This window comes from Panthera tigris, chromosome A3 (genome assembly GCF_018350195.1).
Source record: "Panthera tigris isolate Pti1 chromosome A3, P.tigris_Pti1_mat1.1, whole genome shotgun sequence".
Lineage (NCBI taxonomy): Eukaryota > Metazoa > Chordata > Mammalia > Carnivora > Felidae > Panthera > Panthera tigris.
This window is the reverse complement of record NC_056662.1, coordinates 114,881,348-114,894,774: the sequence shown is the minus strand read 5'-3', so window position 1 is coordinate 114,894,774 and position 13,427 is coordinate 114,881,348. Positions and strand designations below refer to the sequence as shown.

General features: G+C 45.6%; 1 protein-coding gene across 4 annotated transcripts in view; it reads left to right on the top strand.

Annotated features, from left to right (window-relative positions):
• The first annotated feature begins 11,999 nt into the window (after positions 1–11,999).
• Positions 12,000–13,427, top strand: part of LCLAT1 (lysocardiolipin acyltransferase 1) — a 181,202-nt gene continuing 179,774 nt past the window's right edge. For 3 of the 4 annotated variants that reach the window (XM_007088844.3, XM_042982227.1, XM_042982226.1), the window contains exon 1: positions 12,000–12,105. The gene's annotated coding sequence lies outside the window, so the exon portion shown is untranslated. The other variant, XM_042982228.1, reaches the window with a different exon arrangement.

Genomic DNA, 13,427 nt, shown 5'->3' with positions numbered 1-13,427 from the left:
TGTTGCATGGTGACAGGTTGTGGTGAGCACAGTATAATGTACAGACTTGTCCAATGTTGTACATCTGGCTAATGTAACATTGTGTGTCAACTACACTTCAATTTAAAAAAAAAGGAAAGAAAAAGGGAGGCAGAGGGACATTTTACTGTGGAAGAGGAGAAGGTGATAAGCTGTGGGGAGCAGTGAGATCAGTGATGTGTTTGAAGGACAGGGCCACACAACCAAATAATGCTGATGGGTCACTTGAAGCCAAAAAAGGGCAAGGGAGTGGATTCTCCCCTCAGAGCCTGCAGGAGGGACCGGCCCTGCCAACATCTTGATGTTAGCCCAAAGTGAAACTAATTTTGGATTTCTGATCTCTACATCTGTAAGAGAATAAATCTGTGTTGTTCTAAGTGGCCATGTTTGTGGCAATTTGTTACAGCAGCAGTAGAAAACTAATACACATTTTTGCAGATGTAAAATGAGAATGATATATCATTTCTGGGGGTATAGTAATATTAAAGAATTTAGTTTGTAGCAGATGGCATTCTTTTCCTAAAATGCCAGTTGTGTCTTTCTCCTCAATGCTGAAAGCAGGTGGTCTTTGGCATGCCTTAAATTATACTTCCCAGCAGTGGCAATATTAGCAGGAAAAGATGTGTTTGTCTCATAGGAACTCTGGTGGGATGACCATGGGGAATATGAGCCTATTCTGGGGAACGATGGTAAGACATGACTGATTGTAGTCCAGGATCAATAACCCCACAGAGTTGATCCCTGGATAGAGAGGGCGATAGATAGGACACCACCAAGGGGAGTGGATTATGGAGAAGGGTTTTGTTTTAAAATGTACGTTTTGGGGAGCGTCTGGGTGGCTCAGTCGGTTGAGTGTCCAACTTCGGCTCAGGTCATGATCTCGTGGTTTGTGAGTTTGAGCCCCACGTCGGGCTCTGTGCTGACAGCTCAGAGCCTGGAGCCTGTTTCAGATTCTGTGTCTCCCTCTCTCTGCCCCTCCCCCGTTCATGCTTTGTCTGTCTCTCTCTCAAAAATAAATAAACCTATTAAAAAATAAAATAAAATGTACATTTTGGGGCACCTGGTGGCTCCGTCGGTTGAGCATCCAACTTCCGCTCGGGTCACGATCCCACGGCTGGTGGGTTCGGGCCCTGTGTGCGGCTCTGTGCTGACGGCTCGGAGCGTGCTTTGGATTCTATGTCTCCCTGTCTCTTTGGCCCTGCCCCTCCTCTATCTCTCTGTCTCTGTCTCTCTCTCTCAAAAATAAATAAACATTAAAAAAATTTTAATGTACGTTTTAATATTATCCAGGTAAGGTGAGATCAACACATAAGACTGCCATTGAAAACACTGTTGGTTAGCCATGGTTGCCAGGAGGAGGAGACCCTGCATACTGCAGTGGCCACGTGGGGAAGCACCAGGTTCAGTTAGGAGATGAAGTAGTGGGAAGGCAATGTGAGCAGAGCCTTTATTGCGGTTTCCATAGGAAGGGACAGGCAAAGCAGAGTAAGCAGGTTCAGGATGGGTTAGTTTGAGTAATTTCAACAGGCTCTGGGGTACAGGGGATGTCCCAAGTTGTCTGGTTCCTGACCTTGGGGTAGTCAGGGCAGGGAAATTAAGCCTGGAGCATGAGACCCAGAGAGGAGAGATGTAGAGGGTGATGGGGGTGGGGTGGGAGTGGGGCAAGCTCTGGACTGGTTAGCTTGCTTATGAAAGGCAGACTCCCAGGCAAGTTGTTTGCCATATGTGGGAGTCAGGCCTCAGACACTAAAGCAGCAAGAACACAGAAATTAAGAAAATATAGTTAGTACAATTTTCTGGATGGCCATCCCAGATGGATTATGTAGATGTCAGGGGTGATTCAATGGAGGTCATAACTAGATGCTGAAGGAATTGGGATTGGGCTTTAAAGTTCACCACCATTTAGTGAAATAGTAGGGAAGAGGTAACAGACATTTCTTATTGGAAGACAAATAACTTCTCAGAGAGGAACAGTTGGGCTGAGAGGGTCCCTGGCAGCATAGGATGTGATCAACAGTGTTGGCTGGTTACTCAGTTCGGTTCCCAACCCACTTTTCTTTTGTCACCTCCCCCTACAGATTCTAGAAAGTCAGATGCTTGCTTTCCCACATTCCTTACAGATAGAGGTGGCCGTGCGACTAAGTTCTGACAGATGGGACAATCGGGGACATGTGTTGGGAAGTTTCTGGGGAGGATTTTTCTTCCTGAATAATAAGAAAAAGCCTCCCAAGGAGAACACCTTTTCCTCTATTTAAAGTTTCCTGCCTTTGTGATTCCTGGGGTTGTGGCAACCATTTTGTGGCTATGTGCCTAATGTTATAGGCAACATGTAAGAAAATTTAAAACCAACATGTTCAGGAAGGCAGAGCAGAAGAATGGTAAGGACTAGGGTCCTTGCTGTCATCCTTGAGTTAGAAAACCAGTTCTGAGACTGCCTACATCTATACTTTGAGTTAATTAGTACAAAATACCCATGTGGTTTAAGCCATTGTAAATTGAGTTTGCTGTTACTTACAGCCGCAAGCATTCCTTACTGATACAGAGGGTTTATGTCAGATAACAGTAGGACAAATGCTTATGTCATGTTGGAGGAGTGGTTCATCACCAGGGTCCTAAATTTACTTTCTGGCATTTTAATCTTACTAGTCTAAGTGAAATTTTGGTCCATTGGTGTATCAGGTAGTATATCGGCAAGAAACAATTGGAATGTTCAGAAGGGATGTTTGGAGAGAGTGAAAGGGATTATCATAAAGGTGGAGTCTGAATCAAGGGAGACTAATAGAGGATGGTGAAGTACCCCAGGTCTAGATATGATAAATCAGGAAAACCATACATCCTGAAGAGGCAGGGGAGGGAATGGGTCCCAGAACTCAGTGAGTGCTGAGCTGTAGGAGAAGAGCCATGGCCTTTGGTGGAGTATAAAGCTACTGTCACCCCACAGACCACAGGGAAGCAGCCTGGGGAACAAATGCCTTGATCTCTCTCTCAGCCCACCCTGCAGACTCCTGCCAGTGCCTCCCATTGGCTGAACTCTGCCACAGACAGATAGCCAGGGAGCTGGGAGATGCAAGCTGGACACGTCAGCAAAAAGCATCTGTGTGTGGGGGGAGGGTCGTACACACACCTTTTAGAGCTAGAGGAGCAAACAGAGAATCGTCAGAATTAGATTGTACCCCTGGTTTGTGTTGATACCAATTTTTTGCATCTTCTAAGCCACTCATTCCAGCACCGAGACTCCTGAACTACCCAAGTCACGTTGCCTTCTCGGGAAATCAAAACCCTTACTTCCAAATACCTTTTGAGTTCCAGAACACGGCTGGGTAACTAAGAGTATGCTAAGTCTCAGTCACAGGGACTTTCTCAGATGGGGAAACCGAGTTAAAAGCAATGGTTATCTCTTGGCCTCCTGTCAGGTACCTGTGGCCTCTGCTGGCATTGGGCTGCGTGTTCCTTCTAGTCATCAGCACTGAGGAGAGTGGTTCCTCAGGAGGGAGAAGCAGTAACTTCTTTGCCTCTTTCTGAGCTCTGTTACTGAGAACATATTTTACCTAATTACTATCCCATTTTGAAGAGGAGGAAGCAATTACATGGGCGTAGAGATTATCCCCTAAAATAACAAAAGTACAATAAGAATGAGGACTTGGGATTTCCTGCTTGTCATAGCATTTCCCTGAACATTGTGGGGTGCCCTATTAAATATGACTATTAAATCAATGGCTCATGGGGTTGAGTAATTCATCAGCTGTGATACTCTAGTGTAGGCTTTGGGAAGGATTCTGAAACTCGTGGAAAACTGACCTTCAGAGCAGTAGAGTGGCTTAACATCATGTCCTAATGTTATAGGCACATTAAAGGGGATTTTAATGTTTTTCTCCTCAAAATTAAAATGGTAATATGTGCACCTGCTTAAAATTCAGACAGTACAAAAGGCAATACATTGATGTGTCAGTTCAATGGTATTCAATTCTTCTTCCCAAAGGCAGCTACTGCGATGGGTTCCTATACAGCATTCTCCGATATTCGAGACAGGTAAGATCATATATGTATTCTTTTTTTTTTTTTTTAAATGTCTTTATTTATTTTTGAGACAGAGAGAGACAGAGCATGAGCAGGGGAGGGGCAGAGAGTGGGAGACACAGAATCAGAAGCAGTCTCCAGGCTCTGAGCTGTCAGCACAGATCCTGATGCTGGGCTCAAACTCACGGACAGCGAGATCATGACCTGAGCCGAAGTTGGACACTTAACCGACTGAGCCACCCATGTGCCCCTCTTTTTTTTTTAAAGGCAACTTCCTACCTCCCCCCCCCCTTTTTAATGTTTGTTTATTTTTGAGAGTGTGCACAAGCAGGGGAGGGGAAGAGGGAGAAGGAGACAGAGTATCCAAAGCGGGCTCTGTGCTGACAGCAGAGAGACCGATGAGGGCTTGAACTCACAAACCATGAGATTATGACCTGAGCTGAAGCTGAAGTCAGACACTTAACAGACTGAGCCACGCAGGTGCCCATATATGTATTCTTTTAAAAAGCTAACATTTACTTGTTGGGATGAGCACTGGGTGTTGTAAGGAAACCTATTTGACAATAAATTTCATATTAAAAAATAAATGGATAAACTCAAGCACAAAGTAATGATGATTACATTAAATGTAAATGGTCTGCAAACTCCAAAAAAAAAAAAAAAAGCTAACATTTACTTAGCTTTTGTGTTTTGTCTGTAGTGAATGCTGTTGGTGCCCATTCCAGATGGGTCACCCATCCCCCTGCTGTTGTGAGCAATGGTTCCTAGTGGCTCACAGCTTCCCCTTTTCTGCAAGGACTCCCGTCAGCCTGATAGGAGCTGCCTTGCCCAGCTGGTTATGCACCCCCACCCTGGGGCAGCCAGCAGTCAATAACTGACTGATATGGGAATATAAATGGCTGGTCCCCTTGTCTCGAGGTCGAAAAACCTTGTGGTATAATTCGTGTTCCAGAGTACCACACACACACACACACACACACACACACACAAGGGTAATTATTTGAGGTGATAGATGTGTTGGCTAAACTTATTGTGGTAATCATTTCACAATGTATGTGTATATCAGATCATCATGTTGTACACCCTAAATTTAGACATTATATGTTGATTATATCTCAATAAAACTGGGGGGAAAAGGAGCCTTGAGACTTAGAGTTGGGATATCTGAGTAGATGCAACTTGATTCCCTCAGATTCCCTGAACCATCTATACCTGCAGAAGTGGGCCTCTCTGTGTGTTTGGAACACAGGAGCCACCCTTCCTCAAAATGGGTCAAATCTCACCCTGATCTGATAGGAGAGGTGCTTGGGCTATAAAGGAGAGAAAAGATTATATGCCACAGTGGCTGTAGGATCTAGTTCACCATGTGTGGATCATGAGTGCATTGGACTAAGGGGGTAGAAAAAAATGCTGGTTTAGGGAAATTTGCTAATAAAAGTCACATTCCCATGACAGTATTTAACACTGTGGTAAAGACTCTTGGAACCAGTTCTAATATAGTGCTGGGGTGATTCTTAGAAACTGGGGAAAGTAATGACCACATTAAATAAAGTAGACATGCCAGAACTATCATGACAGAATGTGGACATAGGAATCAAAAAGCTTTAGAAGTAAGTGTGCTAAAATACCTTGACCAAATAATACCAGAAACCCTTTCATCTGACTCTGTTCTTCAGGAGGGCCTGGATGACTATTAAGGACAAATGCTTATGGTTGAAGTCAAATAGCAAATGCTCCATAGGGACACCAGCATCACTGAGAAGCTCAGCGGTGTTTGAATTCTGTAGACCAGGGCTGATGATGGAAAGTGATGTTATAGAATAGGATCCCCTAGTACAATGGAGATAACAGGATCCTAGAATAGCAGAGACCACTGTGGCAACCAGGGAGACTGACCTGAACTATGGAGCTCAATAAGAGACCACAGTATTTCTAGGGACAAGAAGTAGATGAGCAGCAAGGAAGGGTATTGCTTAATATGTAATCAGCAGAGATTAATAAAGGATGAGTGGAAGGCTGGGGTCAAACTCTCTTCAATGGCTAGCGATGATCTCTTGTCTGATTTCAAGAACTGAGCATATTCCCAGACCTACAACACATGGACTGAAGGAGAGATTGGGTGTCCATGAGGAAGGACCTGGAACAGCATGGCAAGTATATTCACATTTCTTCAGTCCTTCTCCAAGGTGATTTAGGTTTATTCCCCAGATAACCATTCACTGGGGAAAGAGGAATAGCCTGAACTTTTTTTTTTTAATTTTTTTTTCAACGTTTTTTATTTATTTTTGGGACAGAGAGAGACAGAGCATGAACGGGGGAGGGGCAGAGAGAGAGGGAGACACAGAATCGGAAACAGGCTCCAGGCTCCGAGCCATCAGCCCAGAGCCTGACGCGGGGCTCGAACTCACGGACCGCGAGATCGTGACCTGGCTGAAGTCGGACGCTTAACCGACTGCGCCACCCAGGCGCCCCAAATAGCCTGAACTTTTGAGAGATATTGAACCCAGGGTCTAAGTTGGTGGGGATACCCAGGAGTCCAAAGCACCATCATGGGCCCCCTGTTAAAGTAGGGGCATATTGGAGTCAGATAATAAATGTTCTCTCAGGTCTGTCTCACAGTGGGTCCACCAGGTCCACTTACCAACTTGGTGATTATTTCCCTGATTTCTGAATGTATACTTGGAATGGACATACTCAGGAGTTGACAGAGCCCTCATATTTATTGGGCGTTAACCCATAGAGTAGGAGCTAGTGTAGCAAGAAAAGCCAAACAAAGCCCCTGGAACTGCTCCCTCTCTCTCAACGAAGATGATAAACAAAAGATTCAGGGGAAAATAACATTCATGGGGGACAGACAATATTACACTTTTAGAGTCTTGCTCTAGTGCTATGTTCATTTCCTGTTTTCTGTCCCAATATATTCCAAAGAGACCTGGACCATCTGGCCATTCTACACACTACTACATTTGGTCTATCATATTGAAATTTCATGCTAGTCAGATCTGATGAGCAGAAATGCAAGTATTTTGTATGCCTTAATGAGACACATAAATTCCAAAAAGTGGATAAACCCCAGAAAAATTCAGAAGCTTGCTACATTGATTACAAATTTATATAACAGTTATTATTATAAAAATAAAAAATTTTTAAAATGTTTATTTATTTTTGAGGCAGAGAGAGACAGAGTGCAAGTGGGGGAGGGGCAGAGAGAGAGGGAGACACAGAATCTGAAACAGGCTCCAGGCTCTGAGCTGTCAGCACAGAGTCCGATGTGGGGCTCGAACCCATGAACCGTGAGATCATGACCTGAGCCAAAGTTGGATGCTTAACCAATTGAGTCACCCAGGCGCCCCAAAAAATTTTTGATATAACTTTAGACCTATGGTAGAGATGCGAAGGGAGAACTAAAATTTCTGTATGCCTTCAACCCAGATTGTCCTTAAGTTAATATCTTATATCAGTGTAGAACATATATAGAAACAAAGAAAATAACTTTGGCATGATACAATTATCTAAAGCGTAGACCTTATTTGGGTGGTAAAGTGATCCAATGGTCTAGGGCATGTCAGGACCTCTTCCAAAATCAAGGACAACTTACTGCACCTTGTATTTTTTCCCACTGAGAAAGAAGCATGACACTTGGTGGAACTCTTCAGATTGTGGAAGGTATGGCTCAGATCAAGAAAGGACTCAGCAGGATGTCTAGCCCATGCATGGTACAAGCAGCCCTGTCACTTGTGCCATACCACCTGACACATCTCATGAAACCAGAGGTATCTGTTGTGGAGGTAAGACCATGCAGGGCCCCTGGCAAGTCCCCAAACAAGAATCATGGTGCAGCCCCCTAGGGTTCTGGGGCATGGCCATGCCACCTGCAGGAGAGAGCCATGTACATTTAGAAAGCATCTCCTGGAATGCTGCTGAGCCCTGATGGAATCTGAGCATTTGACCATAGGGCAAGTGATTATGCAACTCAAACTGTCCATCATGAACTGGGCAATAAGAGATCTATCAGATCTACCAGCTCTTGAGTGTGGGTCTAGCAGCAATCTTTTAAAATGGAAGTGGTACATCCAAAATTGAATTTGAGCAGGCCCAGCAGACACACAGTAGCTGCATGAAGAGATGGCCTGGATCTCCATTTCTCCTACTACGGTTGCACCAATGCCTCTCCGTTAATCCATGGAAGTTCCCTAAACCAGATGGTAGAGAAGGAAAAACCTGAGTGTGATGAAGTTGACAGGTTTGATCTGTGGATGCAAGAGGAAAATGGACTGCTACTTCACTGCAGACCTACTCTGGGTGAGAGTAGTCTTCCCAATGGGCACAGTTGAGGCCAGTGTGTGTAGTCATTTATTTTGTGTGGGAGAGAATTAGCTCAAGAGGATATACATGGACAAAGGCAGTGGCAAATGGCTTAGCTGGCTGGTAAGTGGCCTAGAAGGAGCAAGCTTGAAAGACTGGGGTGAAGACCTAAGGGGGTCAGCATGAATTGTGAGGACGTTTGGATCATATGCTAATTATCCCCAAAGAAATTCAGTATAGCTGGGCAGAAGGGTTAGGAGTAAGGGCATCAATGTCAGAGAGACGCACACTCAAATCCTTTACTCTGCCCCCAACCCACTGTGAGCCCCTGGGCAAGGTGCTTAACCATCCTGAGTTTCATCCTACCCCATTCATCAAAAGGGCTGACATGCTACTTGGCACACTGGCACACTTGGCACACTGAGAGTACTCAATAAATGGCAGGTAGTTGTTGCTATTCCTTTGAATATGCTCAACAATCCTATGACATAGGCACTAATAACCAGGTTTATCAGATAAGAAACAGGCCCAAGGAAATTAAGTGACTTAACCAAATTATCAGTGTACCAAGTGTCAGAAATGGGATTTATAAGATTTGTTTGGCTTCCAACCCCATGGATGGCTTTAACACTGCACTGGCGGAACTGCACTTAGAAGTGAGGTACAAGACAAGAGCTTGCTATCAGATGAGTTCTCTCTTTCCTTTACAACAACTCAAAAAGGAAAGATTATTCTCCCTATTTTACAGATAAAGGCACTTGAGTGTCAGAGAGATTGCGTGACCTAAGGCCACATAACTAGTAAGTGGAAGAAGCTGGCATTTGAGCTTTCTTTGTACTATTTACATCTTCTTTTACTAGGGCAAGATGGTGATGGGATTCATTTTGGAAAATTCTATGGGGAGAATCTAAGAAAGCTGTAATTCCATCAGGGCCTGGGGTTCAAGAACGGTTTTAGCCTAGTGGACCTCATTCCTAGTGCAAAGGACCTTCTTTACCAAGAGTCAATAAGTTATTACTGGGGTGATAGCCTGAAGTAGGACAAAAGTGTCTTCTATACAATTTGAACTCTTTTCTTCCTTGGTATTTACCTGACTTGTAAAGTTTATGATCAGAGATGCCCAACTATATTATAAGTTCATGAAGTTTAAGCAGTGAGCTGAGCACACAGTACAAGAGTGGTCAGTGTGGAAAGTTCCAGCAGATAAACACCACAGGAAATGTCCAGAAGGTCACTTGTACACTGTTGGAGTTCACTTATTGGAGGGGGCGGGGCCCTAATTTCCTGGATGACAGTAGCACAAATTTTCTGAGATTACAAAGAGATGGTTTGGGCTCAAGTCTTGTAGTGTCCATAGTGGGACTGAGCCAGGGTGCTTGAATGCCATACTTCTTGTATTTCTCCTTCAAGTCTTTTTCCTTGTACCTTCTGTAATACCGTGCTGTAATAAATATATAGTTGGTCTTTGTGCCCATTCCTAGCACAGAGTTTCTAATACCATAGTATTTTGTTGAGTGATTGGGGATAGGATGGTCTTTTGTCATTCATAACAAGCTCCTTTCCAGAGGAGTTTATGCTAATGATTGACCCCTGGAGGATGGGGGCTGGTTGCCAGGAGAACCAATCATGGAACTTTCAAGCTAATTGACCTACCTTCAGGGAGGGGGAGAGGGGCTGAAGGTTGAGCTAATCAGCAATGACCAATGACTTAATCAAACACATCTATGTAATGAAATCTCCACTAAGAAACCCTAACTAATGGGGTTCTGAAAGTTTCTGGGTCGGTACCCACACTGAGGTGCTGGGAGGCTGGCATGCTTAGAGGAGCATGGAAGCTTCGTGTCCCCTCCAACCCACCCATACCTTGTCCTGTGCATCTATGTCTTCCATTTGGCTGTTCCTGAGTTTGTATCCTTGACAATAAACAGTAAATGCAAGTACTGTGAGCTGTTCTAGCAAATTAGAACTAGAGCACCGGGGTTGTGGGAATTCCTAGTTTATAGCTGGATGGTCAGAGGTACCAGAGGCCCCAACTTTTGATTGGTGTCTGAAGTGGGGGGCAGCCTTGTACGACTGACCCCTTAACCTGTGGGGTCTGCGCTAACTCTGAGTAGTTAGTAGTGAATTGAGTTACAGTGGAGGATACCCAGTTGTGTCCAGAGAGAATTGGAGAGTGGTGTGGTGTAGGAAACTCACATATGTGGTGGGTGTTGGGAGTATTTTGGGTAAAAAAAGAGCAAATACCCTCAAGATTCCAGTTTCAGTCCTTTCCTTTAGGTCCCACCTTCACCCTCAAGAAAGGCCAAAGGCTAGAAGGTGAAATAGAGAAGACACCAGGGTGATTCACTCAAGTCAGTTAATCTTTATTTAACATCTGTTGTATTCAAATACACAGAGTTCTCTTCCTCAGCTCTAGCAGTTACAGAGATGCAAAGATAAAATATTTGCATAGTCCCTGCTTTCAAAACCCAGGAGTGCCTTCAGGGTTTTTCCCCTGGTCTCTGACATCAAGAAACTTAAAAACTTGTAAGAGTTGCACGAAAAATGGAGATCTTTTATCTAGCAATCTTATTTTAAAGCTAAAAATGAGGCCTGAGGTTATAGAGATAATTGGCAGAGTCAGCTTTTGTATTGGTGTTTACCTCTGCTGTTTCTGGTCGTTTTCTATTACAATTTTAGCACATCTTAAATACTTCCGTATTTCTGAACAAAATTGGAGAGGTTGTGAAGCCGATTTAGGAAAGGAGCTCAGGAACTTTTGATTCACAAAGAAATTGGGGGACAATTTTGCTGTATTGAAGCTCTGCATCCCAAACCTATATGTCCGTTATTATTACGCTGTAAATTTTGTGAGGACATGAACCTTGTACTTAGACAATTTATCCCCCCCATCCCGTGACGTGTTGAATAAACAAATACATAAACATACGTGAATGACTTCTGAGTGGCTGTGTGTGATGCGTGGCTATGTTTGTTATTTTTTAAGATTTTTTACTCAGTGAGTCTTTGTTGAAGGCCAGCAGGAGGAAAGCGTAGCGTGGGAAATGAAGGGGTTTAACCACAGTCCCACCATTATGGAACTTTAGAATCCTGTAGGTCAGGGGGCGGATACACCACAGTGCAAAGCGACGAGCACCTTTTACGAGGGTTAGTAACGGCTGTGGGCGCTCGGAGGAGAAGTTTCTCTAGGAGGGGGGAAATGCTGCGCCTGCCAGGGAGAACTTGGCTCTGCGCATCAGGAACCGGAGTTCTAGAACTGGTTCTACCACTGATTTGCCCCGGGACCTCGAGCTAGTAAAGTAGGCTTGTAAATTCAATTCCCCAGATTTCTGTTTTCCAGTCTGAAACTAGGGGTTGGCTGGACGATGAGGTTCCCTGGGACAATGCCCTCCGTGGTTTCCTATTGCTATTGTTCCTCGCCCTTACACCGCCCCCTTCTTCGGGAGGGCCAGAAGAGGAAGAGAGCGCGGCCCCTTTAAGGGAGCCCTCGACTACGGACGCCCGGGGTGGCCCCCGCAGGGGAGCAGGGGCGGGGCGCTGGGAACCCGGGCTTCCCACGCAGCCGGGGACGCCGCCTCGTCATGGAGCTCGCAGCCAATCAGGATGGAGCCTTCCGGGACGCATTACTAGGGCGACGGGCCGGACGCCTCCCCGCTCCGGGATGAATTAGCGGCGGGTTCTGTTCGGAGGTTGTGACCCCCACGGATTCTCCAGGTCGCCCACGCGTCCCCCAAGGCGACGCTCGACGTCCTCTGCTGGTCACAGGTGGGAAGCCTGAACTATCAGGTGGGGGTTGCGCGCCGGTAAAATGGCGGCGGCCGGGGGATTCCCGAGTTGGCGGAGGGGGAGCAGTCTCACGGGCTCTTCCCCTGGAGCCGAGGTTCTCCCCGGGCTGCGGCCCAGGTAACGGTCACTTGGCCAGGAACTGGGGTCCTGACGCAGGTGGCGGCGTCGCGGGCTCAGGTGAGAGGAGGCGCGAGGAAGCGATTCCAGGAGCCTGGGGACACGTCGGGGGGCTTTGGGACCGCGCGGGCCGGCTAGGCAAAGGCGAGGCGGCTGCGGGGCGAGGAGGGCCAGGTGTCCCGTTGGACGGCCCAGATTAGCGTCCAGACCTTCCTGTTCCAGATGTGAGCGGGTCTGGGAGCTGCCTCGCCCCGGACATACTCCTGTTTCGGCCACTGTGCAAAACGTCCCAAGTGGCCACCACGTGCCAGCCCTGATCTGTGTATATCCTTCAGGCGCCAGATGCCTGCCCATAGGTGCCCGAGTGGCGGTGCCACGAAAGGAAAGGTAGGCCCCAGCCAGGAGCTGCTGTCAAGCCTGATCCTTGAGGTGTTTTTAACTTCTACCTGCTCCTTAAAGAGAAGAAATAATGGTAGGGCACTCGAGATGCCTCAGGGACCTTTTGGTTCCTTTGTACTTACCTGCTTCAGGTGGGTTCCTTGGAATATTGCATCTGCCTTTGAAGCACATTAACTGTATTCCATATGCACGTGGCTGTAGACGTGGCTGAGTATTGGGATTCAGTTTAAGCCCAGGGAAGTAACAAGTATGGTGAAGGGCTTTCAGAGATGAAATACTGTCTATACACGTCAGTCGCTTACTTGGGCAAAGACATGTCATGGAATATAATTAGTTGAGTTTTCAAAAAGTGTCTTAATGAAAGTCCTTTTTGCAAAACTGTTGATTTTTGAGAATAAAAGGAAATTGTCCAACTTTTAAACGTTTTTTCTTTTTTTAAGAAAAGTTTCTCTTGCCACATTTTACTTTGATGTGATAGATGAGCGTAATTATCAAGTGACTTTTCTTTTTGATAGCAGGCTTGATTTTGCCTTGTTCTGTCATTGAGAAACACGGTAGCACTTTGTGTTTCAGCCCCAGTAGTTCTTGTCTTTTAGTGCCCACTGTGTGTCAGGTACTATGAAAGTGAGGCTTCTCCTACGTTTTAATTTGAGCTAATGGGTTAGTTCATCTGCCCCCATCTGCCTGTTGCTGACCGCCAAGAGGAAACAGTGGGGAAAACCTAAAAGACTTTTTCTTCCAAAGTGCTACCTGGAGATTTGGTCAGTTTGGCCTGGGGCTGGGGT